General features: G+C 44.9%; 1 protein-coding gene across 1 annotated transcript in view; it reads left to right on the forward strand.

The window, feature by feature from the left end:
- LOC138259651 (sodium- and chloride-dependent neutral and basic amino acid transporter B(0+)-like) overlaps window positions 1–22,372 on the forward strand; it is a 485,427-nt gene that overhangs the window by 90,947 nt on the left and 372,108 nt on the right. The gene's annotated exons all lie outside the window — the stretch shown is intronic.

Here is a 22,372-nt window from a genome sequence, read left to right on the forward strand (position 1 = left end):
GAGTGGTATGTAGTGGTGTTGAATTATGTGGTATGTTTTTGAATGTTGTGGCATGATTTGGAATTCTGTGGTGTAATCGTGTTGTTCAGTTGAATTATGTGGTTTGTTCTCAAATTATGTGGTGTGTAATTGAAATGTGTAGGCTTGAATTGCATGGTGTAGAAGTATGCAGCATTGAGTGAAATTATGCTGATGATGTAGCATGGTATGGAGTGTATGTCTGTGGATTGTTGCTATGTGGCATGTAGTGTAATTATGTGGAGTTGCATTATGAGAGATTGAGTGCAATTATGTGGCAAGTAGTTATGTTGTGTGGTGCAGAATTGTGTGGCACTGAATTGTATGGTGTGGAATTGTGTGGTGCTCTATATGAATATGTGGCGTGCTTCAGAATAGTGTTATGTGGCATGGTGTGGGGTGGGAATATGTTGCATGGTGAGGAGTAGTATTATATGTTGTGGAACTATGTGGCATGTTGTGAAGAATTTATTTTGTGGAGTGTAATTATGTGTTTTGGATTTGAGTGAATATATACAGAGTGTAAATATGTGGTGTGAAGTGTAAACACGTAGGGTGGAGTGTAATTATGTGTAGTGGATTTATCTGGTGTTGAATTGTGTTGCATGGAGTCTAATTATTTGGCTTGGAGTGGAATAATTTAGCAGAGTTGAAGACTCTTGGGCTACAGCATTATCAGTGCAATGAAGCCTTTCTGATCCGCATTGCCCATTCCTCATGCACTGGATGTCCAAACAGTTCTCACAGCTCAACTATGTTGAGAGGAAGGCATGTCGAGGGTTGGGAAGCAAACCTGAGGCACTGACAAACTAATTCCATTAGCTGAGCCTCAATCATGGAAGCACCGCCGTTTCGAAAAAGATAATCTTTTGAGAAGCGCGGCCACAAGCAATAACAATAAAAAGTATGAGTGGAATGTGAGAAAAGTCGACTTGGCAAAATGAAGGAAAGTTAGCTATAAAAAAGAAAACTTCACAATTTTGTTTGTCCTGCAGGCCACGTTTTTGCTAGCCACAAGCCTTTTGTTTGCGGGGCAGTAGAAGTTAAAACTAAATTAATAGTACCTTGCTCACATCTGGAGCAGTGGACGGGCACTGATTAAGTTAACTTAAACAGTGCTTGGTCCCTGCGCCACAAAGAGGAACGGAAATGATGGCAGGCCTGAAGTAAATGAATTACGAGGCTGTAAAGAACAGTTCCATTAAACCAACATAATATTTTTAAGGAGCGGTTTGTTTTAAATGATTTAGAGCTGCAGTAGCTAGAATGCATGTGGAGGGCAGGAATCACCCTCCTTCTTTTTATATTAGCCAAAAGGAATGCAGCTTATCCCCTCCATAACCTCCCCCCAAGACTACTATTTTGATTTTCCCAAGCTGGTGAGTTTGCTTTCCAAGTAGCACATTTAGACAGCATGTCTCAATAACCAGGAAAGGGCTGCCACAGTTCTCTCCAGCTCCCACCTCTACATCTCTGCCTTATGTGCGGAAGATGGAGAGGATACCCGCTCTGCCCGGCTCAGTCCTGGAGGGCCAGGGGCAGGCATGTGAAGGGAAGTGGGTTCGGGATCATTCTCTTCTGTCTAGGTTGAAGCTGAGCTGGGAGGATGATATGGGAGGCATGGATGGCTGCTACTGGTTGCAGAGGTCGCTCATATCAATGCAGAGAAGGGAGGACAGGAAGGACAACACAAAGAGAGCAAGGGCGGTTTCAAAGGACACATTAAGGAGGCAATTCCAGTTTTATGTTTGCGGGTCCCAGAGCTCCCGTCACAGTGCTTTGTTTAAGTTTCTGTCCCTGTCTCCTATTTTTTGCAGTTTATTTAGTTTGTCTAAATAAACTGTGAGTTGCATTTTCGGTATTTGTAAATGCAGTCTTGTGGGATCATGCTGATTAAAACATCATGACTGCAGTCACTAAACAGTGGAGCACCCCCCTTGAAGCGGCTCAGATAAGGGCACAGCAGCTGTTTTTTTCTGGATATGGCCAAGGCATCAAGGAATTTTAAAATAAATAAAAATGTCAGTCACATGGAAGGAAACGAGAGGGCTGAATGCAGTAGCTAAAGGCCTGAGCCCCCAGAGTGTACCATGAGTTGCCTAAAATAATAAAATAGTCCCCCACAAACAAATAAGCACAACAAAGCTGAATTATATTGCACTTGGTTCCTGCTTTATGGGTGGGATGAAAGAGAAAAGGACGGCCAAAGAGGCATGACTGGTCACTAGCAAGCAAGGATTTTTAAAGGACACTGAAACAAGCAAATTAGAAGCAGGGTGTTAGATTTAAGCCTACAGATATATATACTAAAGTATACTTGAGGTTGAATGCTTACTCGTGACCTAAAAAGGGAGAAAGAGCTTGGGAACTGAAGAAATCAAAATTTATTTCAGGTTTTCACGAATCAGTTAGACTTGCAATAGGCAAGAACAATATAAAATCCATCAAATCGAAGAACAAAAACAGACATATTACACACAGGTCCACGCAAATTACAATTCCAAGTAGGGCGTTGATAGAGCAGGTGACTCCAGATGTTTTATCAGCAGGATACTTCGACTTTAGGCAAACTTGCATCTCTGACGGCAAGTAGGAGACAATGGGTTAGTGTCTAAGACCCTCATCATGACATCGGCGGTAAATCATGCTTACCACCATGGTGACAGCTGCCAACATACAGATATCCTTTTGCCATATTATGACACGCACACACCAATCTGACAGAATACCGCCACATACACAAATCCACCAGCCCATAGGTCAGTGTTAAAGTGTTGGTACCAACACCCATACCGTTACACCAACCATACAACGCCCACCACATTATGACCCAAGAATCACCACGGACATTGAAAGGGGGTAAACCATTGGCGGTAAACCCCAGTGTGCTCAGAATGGACACCCAAATACAAAACAATACTACATTGGCCAAAACCAAAATCACACACCTGACACTGATACACACACCACACCACACCCACCCACAGCACTATAAAACACCCACCCACATTACCCACAACCCTTTACGAACACCAATTATTGCCACCAGACTGAAACAAAGACCACTGAGACAACTAGACAGACACACCACAAACACCCATACACCCGTCATGCACCCCACATCCCACACCCCACCAGATTACTCAATACCATCTCACCAACATACACCACACAACACCCAATTCCCCACTAATGCCCCCCCATTTCACTAATGAGGAGTTGCAGGTCATGGTGGAGAAATAAGTCAGGGTAGAGCTACAGCTGTTTGGAGCACAGGTACAGCAAATATCCATTGCCAGGAAGATGGAGCTATGGCGGAGAATCATGGACAGGATGAACGCCGTGGGGCAGCATCCAAGAACAAGGGATGAAATCAGGAAGAGGCGGAACATCCTACGGGGGAAGGTACGTTCCGTGGCAGCAAGGCACCTGCTCACCATCCAGAGGACTGGCGGTGGAACCCCACCTCCTCCCCTACAGCTGACAGCATGGGAGGAGCAAGTCTTGGCAATCCTGCATCTTGAGGGACTCACTGGAGTAGCTGGAGGACTGGACCCTGGGGAGTCACTATTTACTACTTATCACCCCATACCTGCATCCCATCACACCCCCTCACCCTCACTCCCATCACTCTACTTCATCCCACACACTGCACCTACACATATGACTAACCCTAATACCTAGCCCTGCATGCTACACCAATGCATGGACAGCCCTCCCAGCCTTGCATGTACACCCATCACAAAAGCATGCATGGTGTAGAGAGCTAACAATCCCACAATACATCACCATACACAAACAAAGGTGGCACGGCAACAGCAACAATATAGGGGAAGTTAGGAATGTACAATTTGTCACAGAAATGTAGCACAGTACATCACTTACATCCCCCACAGGTGCACCAGCCAATCTCAGCGGAGAGGAGGTGCCACGTCTAACAGTCCCCCAACAGAAGTGATGACAGAGATTCCGGACTTCTGGATCTGTATGAACTACCTGGCCCATCAGGGACCACTGGCCAGTCAGCCACCCCAGCCCATTCATAGTCCACCACAGAGCCTCCCCTATCAGTATCCATACCACAGCACTCACCCAACGTCTCCACACCTCTGTCCCCTGACACGTCAATCAGCAGTGTGCCCACATGTCCAGGGACCCATGTCCACACCTCATCCCCAAGACAATCTGGGGCCGGGAGTCAGTGGCAGTGGGCACACCGTTCAGGGGACAGAGGCACATGGGAACAGGGACACTGGGAGGACCACTGTGCGCCAGGGGGAGGACAGGCCCAGGGAAACGACTCTCCAGGAGGCACTCACTAATGTCCTGGGGGCATGCCAACAATCCCAGGACATGATGGGCCAGATCCTTACCAACATGCAGGAGAACAAGCGGCCACAGGAGGAACACCATCAGGAGATCAGGGAGGATTTGCAGGCACTCAACACCACCACGATCTCCATAGCAGGGATGTTGGTAGACCTGGCCAACATCATGAGGGAATAGACAGCACACCAGCGGGCCACTACCACTTGCCAGCCTACTGACCAGCCCTCCACTTCTGCTGCAGCTAGTGAACAGAAGGCCCCGCCACAGGACCCACAGGCCACCAGCACCTCTCCCCCTGCAGAAGGTGAACCACCCCGCAAATGTTCCCTGCGACCCAGACAGAAGCCAGAGACACTTGCCAGGACGAAGATCACCGCCAAGAAATAAGACCCTCCTGAATGTCCCCCTTGTGCCCCACCCTATCACCTTGTCCACTTTGAACTGCCTTTGATCCCCTTCCTATGGCCCCTTAGACACTGCACCTGTGCTACATACAGAATGGAACAATACCCTTGACTTTTCTCTACCATCACCCCATTCCATTTGACTTTTCCATCCAATCCAATTATTTGTACTACAATAAAAACTCTTGAACACAACTTGACTGATAGTGTTTTATGTGAATGAAAATGTGCATTTATGGAAACAGTCACATCATGCACAAATGATCTGAAAACTGTGATAGCAAAGAATGAATGACCCCTGTAGCTGTCTGTAGTCATCACATCAGTACACTGTTGTAAAATCACCAACATCTGCAAAATGAGAAGCCATAGGTGACAATAAGTTGAGATGCAAAGTAAGTGAATGCCACCCTGCTACAGCCACACAGATAAAACAATAGTCAGAGGAATGGGCAGTTATACTGTCTCACCTGTGTGTCATTGGAAGTATTGACATATAACTGATGTTCTGTTGTCCACATCCTCATACTCATCCCGACTGTCCTAAGGGTCCACTGCTGCCACAGGGGCATTTCCATTCTCCTCCTCCGGCAGATGAGGCACATGACATCTAAGGGCCAGGTTGTGCAAAATGCAGCATGCCACTACTATCTGGCCAAACTTCGCGGGTGAGTAGCACAGGAATCCACCAGTCAGATGCAGGCATTTGAACCTGGCCTTCAGGAGGCTGAAGGTCCTTTTGATAATTCTCCTAGTTCGCCAGTGTGCATCATTGTAACAATTCTCAGCCCCTGTCCTGGCATTCTTCATAGGGGTCAGGAGCCACAGTAGGTTTGGGTAGCCTGAGTCACCTGCAAGTATTGAGGGACAAACATTAGCCTTACTCAATGGTATGAGGTTAACATCAGAAGGCATACACTGACATACATTGGGTGGGCACACCCTGTGCCTCTGTAGTTGTGCCATCTCATTTGGGATGCTGCTATTCCTCAGAACAAAGGCGTCATGCACCAACCCAGGATACTTGGCAGTGACATGAGAGATGTACTGGTCCACCAGGCACACCATTTGCACATTGAGTGAGTGGAAAGTCTTCTGATTCCTGAACACCTGGTAATTCTGGTGGGGGGGCAAACGCAACATGTGTTCCGTCAATCACTCCATTAACATTGGGTATGTGTCCCATTTCATAGAATCCTGCCTTCACAGTGGCCAAATCATCAACCTGGGAGAAAGCAGTGTAGTTACACATGTGTTTGACCAAGGCAGACAGAACCCTTACCAGCACAATTGAGAACATTGGCTGTGACATTCTTGCTGTCAAGCCCCTGTCACTTGGAAAGAACCAGTTGCCAGGAAATGGAGCATTGATAGTACTTGCACAAGAGGGGGGATCCCAGTGGGATGACGGATAGCAGATTCCAGATCAGGCTCCAATTGGGCACACAGCTCTGTGATTGTGGCCCTGTCCAATCTATAGGTGAGTATTATGTGCCGGTCCTCCAGTTTAGCCAATTCCACAAGGGGTCTGTACACGGGGGCTTGTCTCCTCCTCCTATTCCTCTGCAGTGGGTGGTATCTAAGGGACACAAGAGTGAGTAGGCTGTCACCACCTCAATGTATATAGAGCATTAATGTGATGGGACAGTGGGAATGGCAATATACCTGCAATCTTTGCACCCAGTTATGGATTATCTGAATGTTGTCCACCATTAAATGGTGACCACCTGTTCTGTAACTAGGGACAGGTGGCAGTGAGGTAACTCCGCCGACGTTGGGCATTGGGGCGAAAGGCAGTCCACATCACCGTGCAATTCCTCATTGGCTAATATGGGGCTCTATGGAGTACAGTGGCCAATGGGAATCAACGGTGGCAGTGACCACCATTTTCGATCTAAATCCTCACTTGATTCCTGACTTTCCACAGGACAACACCTACACCGCGTGTGCTGCTGTGACCTGTGTCTGGAACCTACCATGGCCCGTGTGACCGGGGAAAGGACCCCTGCCTTCACTTCGGAGGAGTTGGAGCGTTTAGTGGAAGAGGTCCTACCCCAGTATGAATTGCTGTATGGGCCTCAGACCAAAAGGGGAGTACAACTTGGGCACGATGCATGTGGCAAGGTTGCATGGAGATGTGTGTGCAAGCATCATGTCATTTGGGGGGGTGTTATGTCTGTTGGTACTGCACATGGTGGGCGCCGGGTGATGTGTGTGCCACTGGAGATAGAAATGGGATTTGTGGGCCATATGTGTGACAGGCTGGACTGTATGTGTAATGGTGTCCTCCCGTCTGTATTATCTCTGCAGGTCAGCGCCCATCAGAAGAAATTATTGTGGCATGCCATCACCAAGGACGTGCGAACCCTGGGGGTCTACAGCAGGCAGAACACCCACTGTAGGAAAAGGTAGGAGGACCTGAGACGCTGGGCATGGAAGACCGCAGAGGTCCTGCTGGGGATGGCCTCCCAACGAGGAAAGGTGCCCGTCGTACCCTGACCCACCTGGTGGCCCGCATACTGGCGGTAGCCTCCCCGGATCTGGATGGGTGCTTGAGGGCATCACAGCAGCCACAAGGGGGTGAGTACAGTGGGCGTAACTACAGTCATTGGTAGGTGGCATGATCCGGGTGGTGGGTGTGAGTCAGTGGGTGCCCCTTAATGACAGGTCAGACATTGCAGCGTGACCTGTCTCAGGGGTAATGGGTGTAAAGCAAATTCAGGTAACCTAGCTAGGTTGTATTCCATGTCAGATAGGGCTTAGTGGGTCCCAGGAGGGTTGCAGTTGGTGGTGTTTGGCCCTCATCTTGCTGTGGCACCTAGCCAATTGATTGCCAGTGTTGGTGCATAGTGCTCAATCCTGAGCCCTTTGTGTGATGGTAATGTGTATGCCAACTGTGGTGTTGGTGCTGTAATTGATCCAGTGTTCCCTTTTTCTCTCTCCCCCCTTTTTTCTTCTGTCATCCTGTCCATGTGTGTATTAGCATCATCTGGCGGAGGAGCAGGGTAGCACGGGCGACAGAGGGAGCTGCATCCCACAGGACCCAGGAGGCAGAGTCCACCGATGCCGAGGGAGCCAGTGGGACGGAGGGCGAGGGGAGTACCACGACAGAGACAGGAGGTGACAACACTGACTTTGATTCCTCCTCAGATGGGAGCTCCCTGGTGGTGGTGGACACCTCTGGTGTTGAAGTAAGCCTCAGCAAGGCCTACTAGTGCAAGGGGTTCACCTTTCCCTGCACAAAGTCCTCAGACCATGTAGGAAGAAGTTGGCACAGAAACTGAAATAAAAGACAAAGTTTATTAACCTCATGAGGTGGTACTACAGTTCAAACAGCACCATGCGGTAATGTTTGAAGTAGCACACTGAACTGAGAGAGCATGGTCCTTTTATACCCACGCAGGGGCTAAAAGGAGGTGGTACAATTATAGAAGCAAGACTTGTATACATGTAAGGTCATGTGGAAAATGCACAGTCGACAGGTAGGAGGAGCTAACAGTTTTCAAGGACTAACAGCTGCAGACCTTACTGAGCATGTGCGAAAGTGGGAGATGCTAAATATAACTTGTCACTAGGCAGATTTCAAGAGTAGTTAACAGAAAGGTAGGACAGAGCACATGGTGAGCACATGGCAGCATGTGGCAGAGAAAATGGCTGCCATGAATACAAAATGGATTCCGCGAAATGTTCACAATAGTTACTAAATACAGATGTCTTCTGCTAATGCTTAATCTAATCGCTGCTAAACTACAATACTGGGACCACCCCAGCTCCAGGTACAGCCGCCATCCCGTACCATTACCACCCTCCCAGTTGCCTCTCACCGAGTTGCCCATTACCGCTCACCCAGGAGGGTGGGCATCTCCTGCATCTCAGGTCCTGCCCCAGTGAGCCCTGCTGCACTGAGTGAGGAGGCTATTGACCTCCTGAGAACCATCTCTGTAGGGCAGTCAACCATAGTGAATACCATCCCAGATGCAGCAATGCAATGCATTTTTGGAGGGCATCCACAGTGGATTGGCAGCTCAACAGAGCTAATTTCAGGCTCTGGCCCCCTCTCTGATACAGCCATTGTCCCTGTTCCTACCTTACCATCTCCAAATACCGCTTCCCAGTTCCAGTATCCTCAACCCCAACCCATCCCATGCACACATAGAGACAAGCATGCACTCAAAACATCACACAAGAGTAGCACATTCAAACACAGGCAGCACACTTCAGGCCACAAGCACTCACACAAACAACAGACAGTTGCACACACAACATCATCCACTGCCTCCACTGTCTCCCCCTCTTCCTCCCTCACAGTCCCATCTGCAATTGCACCTGCATGCACTGCTTCAACAGCCAGCACCACCATCATCACACCAACCAGCACACACACCTCACTAGCAGACACCTCCACAACATCCATCCGCGTGTCCCCCGTGTCCTCTCCCACCCTGTCTGCCCCCTACCAAAGGGTCACAAACTCACGCACTCAGACACCCAACAGCAAGCCTCCTCACATCAGCACACTGCCCATGCACCTGCACCCAAGTCCAGCAGACATACACCTCCAACAACCACTCCATCAACCTCCACTCCCATCCCTCCTCCCTCATTCAGCCCCACCGTCCCTAAAAAGCTTTTCCTTGCCCAACTGACCTCTTCCTTCCTTCTCCACCCCCACGTCCTGCCCGTAGGAGCAGGGTCCCAACGACCCAGCCCAACACCTCAGCCAAATAGTCTACGGGGACAGTGGAGGCAAGAAAGTGGAGGATCCCACTCCACCAGCCAGGAAAGGGAAGGATCCCTCTCCACCAGCCAGGAAGGGAAAGGTTCCCACTCAACCACCAATGACAAGAGCGGTTCCCACTTAACAACCAATGACAGGAGTGGTTACCACTCAACCACCAATGAAAGACAAGAAGCCCTCACCTCCAGCAGAGGCTCCCCAGGGGACACCGCCCCCAGCAGAGACAATGCTGCCCTCACCTCCAGCAAAGGCTGCCCAGGTGACACCTTCCCCAGCAGAGACATAGCAGCCCACACCTCCAGCAGTAGCTCCCTAGAGTACACCTCCGCCAGCACAGACACAGCAGCCCTCACCTCCAGCAGAGGCTGCCCAGGGGACACCTCTCCCAGCAGAGACAATGCAGCCCTCACCTCCAGCAAAGACTGCCCACGGGACACCTCCCCCAGCAGAGACAATGCAGACCTCACCTCCAGCAGAGGGGATCTAGGCCACCCTCCAGGGGCTGTTGTAAAAGGAGCCCCCTCCAATACCAGTAGGCAAGTTCTTTACCTCAGAGACTATGACCTTGCACTCCCCAGCATTGGGAAATGGGAATGGAGCCCCCTCCAGAAGCAGTGGGTGGGTTTCCCACCTCAGAGACTGTGACCTTGCACTCCCCAGCATTGAGAAATGGGCATGGAGCCCCCTCCAGAACCAGTGTGCGAGTTCCCCACCTCAGAGACGGTGACCTTGCACTCCCCAGCATTTGGAAATTGGCATGGAGCCCCCTCCAGAACCAGTGGGCAAGTTCCCCACTTCAGCTGAGGTGTCCCCCACCTCCCTTCCCACTAAGGTGCCTGCCCACTTCCAACATGTTGCCCCTGCACAGTTTGGTGCGAAGGAATGTCAGGATCAAGTTGGGGTTTGGACAGTGCCTTGTGGCCATTTGGACCTTTTGTACTTTGGACTGGGTATTGACCTTTCTGGACCATTGTTCATGTATATTTTCTGTCACTTCGTTACTTATGGTGGTTGTTGGCATGCAAATACATTTTCAATTCTGCCTTGTGCAGTAACACAGAAAACACGTGTAGTTTGAGAACCACTTCACAGGTGTCCTCATCTGGGCCTTGAACAGTTAAGAGAACCTCTTTTAGCATCTTCCAGCAATTTTATACACAGGTGTTTACTGGATTTAAAATTAACTGTTGCTGTCAAATGGAGACTCTGACCATTTCACAAACTAGTTGAGATTGGAATATAACCATGTGAACTGCCACTCTTTGTAGAGAGGTGCCAACAACAGTAATATCCAATGAAACATTCCCCTGTCCTAAGCAACCGAGATTGGTTCCTTCAACCCAACAGGTTTCATTGAGCTCTTTGAAGCTTCATTTTGACTAAGGGAAATGTTTTATTTTCACAGTGAAGTATATTCTTACAACATCTTGTATAAGGGTAAAATCATATGTATCTAACTCACACCAGTTTTTTTGCATGGGTGTCTCCAGGTCACAAAAGATCCTTATCACCATACCCACAGGTAACAGTGTCAAGATTCACAAATAAGCATGTGATACACAACTGTAGTTGAACGTCTCCTCTGCTACAGACATTCAGCGCCTCAAATAGTACCTGCACATTATTCAGACCTGGATGTCCAGCACCTACTAGAAGATCAACCCAATCAAGACAGAAGCCTGGCATTTGCCAATAACAGCAAAAACGTTACTCTACAAACTCTGCTTCAAATTTGATTTTCACTGTCTGGCCGAATCATTTGCATTCACCCTCGACATTCACCACACAGCGAAATATCAAATTGCCAAAAAAGCTGAGATGCCATGTCTTCTTAAAGAAAGTGATAACATTTATTGTAGAAAGCAACTTCAGAATAGATGTTCAACCCCATGTATCTTGCATCTGGATATGGTGTTAACGTGCTGTTGGACACTCTCCCAGATTACACACTGGAACCCCTTGAGGTTATCTCACATGCTGCAGCATGTCTCAACCATATTAAGGGCCTCATTATGAGTGTGGCAGTCCGAGGACCACCACACTCACATTGACGGTCGGACCGCCACATTCCAGGGTGCCCAATTATGACTGTGATGGGCTGACCCACCAGGGGACCGCCATTACCCCTGGGAACATTGTTCCCCACGTGCTGATGGCGGTCTTGGTTGTAGTCAGCCAGGGTGGCACTGAACTCAATGCCGCTGGCTGATTACAACTTTGTTCTCCACCATCCTTTTCATGGCAGTTTCCCCACAATGAAAAGGCTGTCAGAGAACAAGTGTAGAGGGGTTGCACTGGAGGCCCTGCAGTGCCCATGACAAAGGCAGTGCAGGCCCCCCCTGCAGTGCAGCCCCCCTGTCCAGCACCGTCAGATTATGCACTGTCTGATTTGCAGACAGTGCGCATTCCAAGGGTGCTGGATGGGCCCTCTGTGCTACGATATAGCGCTTGGCTGTTTTCAATGAGCTGAGTACTGTATCGAAGCATAGTTTGCACCAAACTGACTGGCGGGAACACGTATTGCAATGTTCCCATTGGTCAGCCTGGCGGGATCATTGTAATATGATTGGGGGGACACTACTGCCATGGTGATGGTGTCCTTCCCGCAAGTTTGGCGGTACTGTGATGGGAGTACAAAAGTGCAGTTTGTGAATACCAAAATGTAGTGAACTACTCAAAAGTGTAAAATTACTCAAAACTACAGGTTAACTTTGTGAATCAGGCCATAGGACTGGGTAGAGCAGGAGGAGAAAGGAAAGGGAGGAAAGATGACTGGTCGTTGGTGGCATCTGCACTGCTGCATATTAAGTAGGCCTGTAGGATATGGATAAAAATTGTTTAGGTACATCCAAAATAAGCCCTCTGCTACATTCTGCACATTTTGTAGCCGCTTAAGCAGGTATGCAGGATGGTCAAGTAGAGTGTGATGGCATAATCTTAATATCATGGCTACAAAAATTATAGATTTCTTCACCTCTAAGTAGACATATTCCAGTGTTTTCTTCATTGACCTTAGGAAGGGAAAACATAACCCTGGCACAGTAGAGACTTGGTGACTGAAGAAGATGGCAATATACATTTTTACTCTGTTACTGTGGGGGCTGGAGGCCCAGCTCTTCCATCCATCAATCATTGGACCATGAATAAGACGACCCACTGAAAAATATGTTTTCTGTTTTAGAGACATTGCACTTCAAGCAGTTTCTGCTCATCTAGTTAACTACCTCAAGAAGGTATTGCTTAAAGTGATCTGACTCACCACGCATCTGCTTCCCACACAAGGAGAAAAGCTGGGTGTCATTGGCATCTGAAATTATATATATATATATTTTTATATATATATATATATATATATATATATATATATATATATATATATATATCTCTGACCTAGTGGTGGTCGCCACTAGGTAGTTATAGTTAGGACCTAGTTTCTATAGAAAAAGCTGTGTTTTACTTGCCTATATCTTTTCCGCCGCTTGATGAATCTCCACAAAAATTTGACAGTCATATGAGCTGCTGTCTGGCAAGACTTCGGGTGATCTGTGAAGTGGGGGCCAAGATAAAGTGGCGGTGACATTTTGAGGGTTTCCAATGTTAAGTCCCATCGCAAAAATTTAACTGCGATAGCACCAAAACCACTGGACGGAATTACACTAAATTTGGCAGAAAGGTAGTTCTTGGGCAAAAAAGAGATGTTTATGTTATTTGGTGTTCAGTAGTTTTTGAGAAATTAAAGGAAATCCAAATTTGTATATATAGGGATGCAAAGGATTTGCAACCCCTCCCAATCTGATTGGTTGCCAACACTTTAACACAGAAGTGTTGGCAGCCATCTTGGGACTTGGCATCAGCTGAGTCCTTGATAAAAAGTAAAAGAATGAGAAAAAGGGCAAGGATAGAGTCACCTTGACCCGTTAGCTCTGGTGCTGGGGTCCTTTGACAGATGGTGTCAAGTCACACCAAACACTCTACTCAAAGCAAGGTATAGCTGTCAAACAGCTCTCCCTTGCTGTGAGCAAAGTTTTCTTCTGTCTTCCGGCCTGCAAAGATGCAGGCAAGGAGACAGAGGAAATTGCTCTCATAGAGAGGGAGCTGTGACAGCAATGCAGGCTCTCACAGGAGGTGGAGAGCTGGCTGGGACTGCTGGGGCCCTGAGTCTGCCCCCACATCCAGCAACAATGTCAGTGGGTGCCCTGAGGGGCAAGCTTGTCACGTGGCCGGGCCCTGGGGATGGGGTCCCTGGGGCTGAAATCGGCCTTGGAAAGGGGGGGGGGCCACACAGCTCCCCTCCACAAAAATCTAATGATTAGGCCCAGTCTCTGGGGATGGGATCCCGGGACTTAGATCAGCCTGGGGAATGGGGACGTGTGGCCCCCCTCCCCCCAAACAATTAAATGTTTAGGCTGGGCTCAGGGGGATAGGGTTCCCAGAGCGAGTCTGGCCTGGGGAGGGGGGCCACGTGGCCTCTCTCCCCCCAAATCACCAAAAAAAACAAAGGTTACAAGGATGTTATAGTCTGGAAATAAAATTAAAAAAAATGTTACAGCTACCTCATAGTTAGGCTCACATTTTCAATGTAGAGAAGCATAGAATTTCACCTTTTATAGTTAGAGTTATCTCAAGTAGCTAAAACTCATGCCCAAAGGTAACTATAACACCCGCCCTCACCATGCACTGCTAATTACCCCACAAATTGCGGCTTTCATGACATCTTTGATACCATAATTGTTAATATCAATCTAATATTTGCATTAAAAATGTTGACAAAAAAAATGCACAGTGGGGGCAAGAGCATTTCACTCATAATTATCTCGTGGTGTGCCCATTCAGTGCGATGGTAAAATTATTAATATGCAAAATGATTGAAATATATTATTGATCTGTGGTTTTATTCAGCATTTTTAGAGAATCAGAGAACCTTAATAAATGTAAGTATCCTGAGCGCTAGTGATATCTGAAGAAAGTAAATACAAGAAGTGGGAAATTACTAACTGAACAATTGATTATTGAGAAACAAAAAATGTTTTATTTAACTATGAACAGTGCCACAATAATAGTTTTGAGTAGGTACTTCACCATGATCTAGTTGTTTGCTTCAACCCTCTTTTTCACAAAAGGTATGAAAACAGGATATTTATTAGTATTTTTTATATATGCTACTGTAAAGGCAACTGTTTGGAGATGAGGTGGTAACATCATGAATGGAAGGTTAGCGGTCTAGTGTTTCCCATTTTTTAATTGGTAGTGAGTTGATCTCCACTGTTTAAAGACAGTCTAGAATTGTAAGACTCTATGGCTAGTATAAGGCTCTGTCCAAAACGCATCACAATTTTTCCTCGAATCCTGCACTTTATGAATTAATTTTAACAAATAAATGAAATTTGGACTTTGGACTTGGTGATGCTGCTGGTTCTTTCTGAGACACTCTCCTGGGGTGTAATGCTAGGAGGATGCTGTGGAGGAGCACTTGCTCGCCTATATATAGTTCACTGACCAGACTACATTGGTTTGCACTCAGAGATGAGCACGGGCCACCGAGTAAGGTGGTGAGAGTTTAGTTTGTTACGTGACCCTGCTCTACTCAATTGGATTTGGCATGCTGTTAAGAAGGTGCCTTTGGAAGCAAGTCTCTTTGTATATGAAATATTATGCTTGCCTTGAAGTCATGATTAGGTGTCAGAGAACACCAGCAAAACTTGTCACTCAACCGGAGCTCTAAAGGCACCTGGTCGAGGAGAACGCCAGTGGAAACTGTGACCGAGTGGAGCTCCAATTATCACCGATTGGTGGTGTGGATCAGGACATAGAAGAAAAACACTTGGAATCCCCACAGAATATGGTGGAGGGGTAGTGGGGAAGGGGTGAGCGAATGGGGAACCTTCTCTGAAATGCCTTGGAGGCGACGTGCTGAAGGGTGCACCCACTGCCCCTTTCCCTTTAGAGACTATGTGTACCAGTAAGCATTGCTTGAATCGAACAGAAATTGAATACAGGAGCAACGGAGAAGATAGAGTATATTCTGACTTGCCCCAACACTATACAAACAATGAATTTCAAAAGGCATAAATTGTTGAGGTTTGAAGCACTAGATCCGAGTGTGAGACTATGAATGTATAGTTTTATTGAAACAATATAAGTGTGGGGTCTGTGATAAATGGAGATGGTTGTAAAGGGACTGGACCACTAACAATGTCATAAAGGTTGAACAAACAGGAACAGATTTTTAAAACCCTATAGATGATGACAACAATATGGGGTTGGCTGAGTTGTATATAAGAGAATACAAGAACTTTCCTCTAGTAAATTGTTAAAAGAATAGAAACAAGACAAAATAATGGAGATTAACAAATGGTGGGAAGACGTTACATTGAAAAATACATTGAATGTGGGAGAGTCCCTAGGGGTTTGAGGATTTTTGTCTTACCTACAGTAAATGACGTAGATCCAGTCTTGTTCAAACAAAGGCAGATGGATACAGTAGAATGCTCTGTGGCAGTAATGAATACACTCATTGTACAAGCATTGGAAAGGACATTACAGAAAATTAAATTAATTGAAAATGCTTTAGAAGCTGGACAGACCTCAGAGGAAGTGATGAATGCATTGGGAGGGATGGAGAAAAGACTAGAGAAACATGAAAAGGAGATACAAATGAAGAAAACAAAGAAATTTAACAGAGACACAATAGATTATGCCACATCCAGGATCTAAACATTTGTGAAAAGGTTTGATTCATTTTACACCAGACAAACCATGGATAAAACCATTAAACAAGATAAAGCCCCCACAAATATTGGAAGCTCAGATCTGAGTTTGGGGATGAAATTCCAATACCAATAGGATCAAAACTGGATTTTGCTGGAGAGATGTGCTTCTACAACATGGAGACAAGAAGGTGAAGGAGGGGAACATAAAACACAGTGAATGTACTGGTACAAGGAGATCAGAGAGGATGAGGAAAGGGCAAAAGAGGAGGAGACAAGAAGGACTAAGAAAGCAAGAATATAAGAAGATTTACTTAACAAAGGATTGGGTATCTATCCTGTGGCATATATGGATCTGGCAAAAGCCAGAATTGACACAATTAGATTCTCTAGAAAATTGAAACTTAGAACATTCTTTGCAAAGAAAATCATCAAAATCATCAAACACTCCATGCAACAAGTCATCAAGGTATCTCACCCATTAATGTTATGGATATGAGTCATTTAAGAACTCTGTGCAGTTTCAAAGAGGGGTTTAGGATACTTTAGGAACATCGACCCCAGGGAATGTGTCTGATCAGGAATTATGTCAAGCATTAGGGATTCCAACAGATGCCACAACACTGAGTCGCTGTAAGCCAAAATCATGGATATGCCCTCAACTTCCTGCTGGGAATAAAATAGCTCTGTTCCAAGAAGTAACAATAGAAGGAATGACAAAAATTGCCCTTAAATCACAGAAATATGATCATACAGATATGACAAGGGAACATTGGTTGGCAATGTAGGATCTGTGGGATGTTGATACAATTATATAAAAACATAGGATAAGGGAGGTAATATAGTGATCTTGGATCGCAATCATTATATCAAAGAAGCCAAGAGATACCTTGATGACAAAATGAGTTATATAAAATTGGAGACAAATCAATGCAAGATCATACTATGAAATATCATTGGAAATTGCAAACTCGTTTGAAAAAGGTTTGTGAGAGGAGGAAGAACTCATGTACTTCAAAATAGATCATCCAATTTTCCCCACAATATATTTTCTACCAAAAGTACATAAAGACAACATCAATCAACCTAGGCGACCAATTGTGAGTTCTATAGGTGCTTGGTTGGAAAACAGCTCTAGATTTGTGGCTATTTTCTTGTTCCCTTGTGTTCCTAATCAGCCATTCTATTTGAGGGACTCAATGGATTTTTGTTTAACAGGATTAATAATATACCATAGAAGAAGAACTATGTAATGGCTACAGTAGACATTGTGTCCCTCTGTACATCAATTGAACAGAAGGATGGGTTAAAAGCCTACAGATATCTCTTCAGATCCAGGTCCATTAGTTCATTAGAACATACTGAAATGCTAATGGAAAAGTTAGAATTCTGCCTAAAGCACAATGGCCCATATTTATACTTTTTTAGCGTCGCATTTGCGCCGCTTTTTGACGCAAAAGCAGCGCAAATATACAAAATCTAATTGTATTTTGTAGGTTTGCGCCGCTTTTTCATCATAAAGCGGCACAAATGCGGCACTAAAAAAGTATAAATATAGGCCAATGTCTTTCTGTTTGATGTAGATTATTATCTACAAAGAAGAGGGATGTCAATGGATACGTTCTTTGCTCCAACATATGCAAACCTGATGATGGAATGGTGGGAGGCAGGAAATGTTTGGACAGAGGAAAATCAAGAGACCACGGAACATGTAATTTTATGGGCACGCTATATTGACGATCTATTTCTTATTTAGGAAGAGGAATAAAAAGACCGAGTTGAATTCATTGCCTCACTTAATTAACAGTCACCCCCAACATCCAATATTCACCTATGAGACAAGCACAGCAAATATCAATTATATTGATATTGGGATCTACATTAAAGATAACAAGATCTGTACTAAAATCCACAGAAAGCCAACAAGCTTTAACAATTTGCTGCATGTGAATAGTGGACACCCTCGGGTTTTAAAGTAGAGTGTGCCTTATGTCAAATTTTTGAGAGCTAGGCGTAACTGTTCAGAGGATGAAGAATTGGAGGCACAGATGAGAGATGTGTGGAAGATTCATTCAGAGAGGGTATCCCAAATCAGTCCCTACAGATGCTATGACTAGAGCTATGTGGCAGAAACAAGATGAACTTTTCATACCAAAACAAAAATCCACCAATAATAGAATATGTGACAATGAGATTAGATATATCATTTGTTTGATGTTGGGAGCCATGAAACTGGAGAAATGTTAAAAAAGAACTAGAGTGTATTACTTTCAGATGAGACATTGAAAGGAGTATTGCCTAACCATCCATAGATTACCTATAAGAGAGCAGCCTCTCTGGGGAATTACCTAACACTAAGCTCTATGGTGCCCCATATAATAGATATGCTTCAAATTGGCTAAAACAAAGACAAATGGGCTTTTGAAAATGCTCTAAATGTAAAGCCTGTTCATTCTGTAAGAATATGACAACATTTAAACTATATAATGGAAAGGTGATGAAGATCAAAGAATGGATAAATTGTGAGATCTCAAACGTGGTCTTTATGTTGCAGTGTAAGTTTGGAAAAAAATATGTGGGCAGTACACTCAACAAACACAAACTATGCATATTGCAACACCTGAGAGCCATCAGCAATAGAGATACAACGTATTCAGTAGTCAAACATGTTTGAGAACCACATGATGGTGATCGAAGAGGATTAAGATACTATGGCATTGAACATATGACTCCTGGCCCAAGAGGAGGTGATCAGGATCATGGTTGCGCAGATCTGAATTCAAGAGGATTATCCTCATGGGAACTGAGATGGCGTGGGGACTCAATGCAGATGCAGAGCTACATGTACATCTATGACAATATGGGAAAAGCAAGTAATGCCAAGAAAAGATGGGCTCGCTTGTAATATATGAGTGGACCCCCAAGAGAAAACATCATCATGTTAAATTAGTTGATATGTATTGGAATGTGTATAAAGGAGACTCGATTGATTATGAAAATTTGCACAGTATAATGGGATCATGTATTTTTGATTAGAGACAGTGAAAGTTATTGTCATTGCTGCATCCTTACATTTAATGAATAGGAAGAGAGAAGAGTAATGTTGCAATAAGTATTTTACTTTTAGTGAAATAGTGTCCACCTATGGATAATATTATTATGTAACTAATATTGATATCTAGAAGTACTAAAATTTAGAGACAAATACATTGATTATAAAAATAAATGTTGAGTGAGAATACAAAGTATTGGTTTTGTTGGGTCCTCAAATTTGAATGTGAAAAGAGGTAATGTCTTATTGGATATTTTTTAAAGTTCTGCCATAGGGTTTCCTCTTTTGGAAAGTGCGATTATGAAATGATTACAAACATCAAGAGGTGTTGAAATGTAGCAATGAACATATTGTTGGGTACTTTACCATATTGAAATAGTACTTCACTTATATTTAGCTCATGACGTTCCTATTCAGTACTATGGTAAAATGATTGATATAGAAAATGCTTGAAATATATTATTTATCTGTGGTTTTGCTGAGCATATTCTGAGAACCAGAGTATCTTAATAAGTGTAAATATCCTGAACGCTAGTGATATCTGAAGGGAGTAACTACAAGAAATAGGAAACGATTAACTTAACAATTTGATTATTGAGAAACTGAAAATGTTGTGTTTATGAACAATGCCACAATAATACTTTTGAGTAGGTATTTCACCATGATCTAGGCATTTACTTCACCTCTCTTTTTCACAAAAAGTATGAAAACAAAATGTTGATTAGCATTTTTTGTATATGCTACTGCAATGGCAACTGTTTGGAGAAGAGGTGGTAACATAATGAATGGGAGGTTAGTGGTCCAGTGTTAGCCATTTTGTAATTGGTGGTGGTTTGAACTCCACGGTTTAAAGACACTCTGGTATTGTGAGACTCTATGACCAGCCAAAGGCTCCAGCTGAAATGCGTCGCCATTTTTCCTTGCACCCTAGGCTTTATGAATTATTTGGAACAAATAAATTAATTTTGGACTTGGTGGTGCTGATGGTTCTTTCTGCAACACTCCTCGGTTGTAATACTCGGTGGATGCTGTGCAGGAACACATATATCCCAGTTTGTGTCTTTCACAGATGTGGCTGAGCTATGTATGTATGTGTTATCTGTTTTCACACAAATATCTGCAATTTTATTAGTGTATTTCCATTTAGCATCTAGACGCAATCTGGATGTGCACTGTGTGCTATACAAATAAGTAAACATAAATGTGTATCCATGTCTATATATAGACGTGTCTGTATGAATGCATCTGTATATTTATAACCTAGTGGTGGTTGCCGGTAGTTAAAGTTAAGACCATGTTTCCATAGAAAAAGCGTTTTTTGACTTGCCTATATCTTTTGCACCTTTTGACGATTCTTCCTGAAATTGTCCCCCAAAAAAGTGTGCCGGTGATTTTTGTTGTGCGCAGAAAGTTTGGGGGTGATCTGTCAAGTGGGGGGCCAAGAAAAAAAGGGGGGGTCAAAAAAGTTGCATTTCCCATGTTAATTGCCATGGGACCTTTGAACATGACTGAAGCCCCAAAAACCTGACGGAATTACACAAAATTTGGCAGCAAGCCAGTTCTTGGTATGCAGATTTGGTGTAAATCTATTCAGTAATTTTTGAGAAATTAAAGTGAAAATAAATTTGTATATCTAGGGCCTTCCAGACGACTTTGCGAGTAATAATGATCTCGAGCATTAAGCTGCAGAGCTCTGATTGGCTATCAACACTTCAAACCATGAAGTATTGCCAGCCATCTTGGGACTTGGCTTCAGCTGAGTCCCACAAAAATACCATAGACATTCACCTGTTATAGTTAGAGTTATCTCAAGTAACTATAACTCATGCCCGAGGCAACTATAACTTGTGCACTTGCCATGCACTGCTAATTACCCCACAAATTATGGCACTCATGACATCTTTGACAAAGTCATTGATAGTAACTTATTCTTAAATGAGAGGAGGTAGATATGTCACATTTGGTGCCTATAGCCCCTCTTTCATGTTGAAGTTGAACTTATCATTACAAGTTTGAAAATGCCACTTTTAGAAAGTTGCCATTTTCCTGCCGTTAGCCCTCTGTGCGTGCAGCCTCAGTTCAGTCACATAACTAGGTGCAACTGACAGGAATTTGTTAATTCCCCACTCCGCCCAGACAGTCACACAATAGTGGATTTAGTGGAGCCTGAATGGCTCAACAAGTGGCAGGATGGTGGGGGTGAGGGTTGGAGCTGAGCACAGCCCCACTTGCACCTGAACAGGGTGTGTCCTGTTTCCTCACAATAGGCTTAACAACCCTGTATTGGTAGTGCAGCTAGCTTGAAGCCAGGGCAGGGAGGTAGGAAATTCAATGAACCTTTCCAAAAATGTCTCGCACCTTCTAGGAGCAGAGCACCAGGGTATACAAATATGGCTCTCAGACCCACACTTCAGTCTACTACCGAATCTGTGAAGGACTCTGAGAGGGCTCTCTGCTGCTGTGAACTGCTGTGCACTCTGTCAGACTGCTGCTGTACCTGGAAGGACTACTTTCCTGCCTAGAGTCTCAGCGTTCAGCCTTGCATATTCACCTTACACAGGACTTCCAGAAGTGACTTCAAGGGCTTGTTTGCTGGCCTCCTGTTCAGAGTCACAGGGACATAACATGCTTCTACCATCTTGGACCCAGCCTGCATTTGTCCTGAACCTCCAAGAAGTCTCCACTCACTCCTGGACCCTTGATTGTGGTGCAAAAGGTACCCAGAGGGCCATTTTTCAAAACTGAGGACAGATACAATTTGGCCAAAAGTTGCTCTGAGAACCAGGAGGAGACCGAGACAAACATGCATGTTTATCAGCATGAGGTGCAAGGCTTTTCCCAGTACATTCTCTGTTGCAGCAGCAAAACTGTGTCAGAGGTCCTTTGCCAAACCGGTATCTGACCCCGTGGAACTGTCTTCAGTTACAGCCTTTTGCTTCATCCCGTTGGAGATTTTCTACTTCCATCTAAGTCAAAAGGTAAAAGCCTTCACCACAGCTTTGCCCCATGGCCATCATAGGATGACGCTCCCCCCTCGGGCACTTTAGCAGCCGTGCCCCACTAAACTTCTACCTTCTCAGATACTTTTTCTTCAAAACTTTCAAAGTCCCGATGCACAGCATGT

The sequence above is a fragment of the Pleurodeles waltl genome, chromosome 2_1 (assembly GCF_031143425.1).
Source record: "Pleurodeles waltl isolate 20211129_DDA chromosome 2_1, aPleWal1.hap1.20221129, whole genome shotgun sequence".
Taxonomy (NCBI): Eukaryota; Metazoa; Chordata; class Amphibia; order Caudata; family Salamandridae; genus Pleurodeles; species Pleurodeles waltl.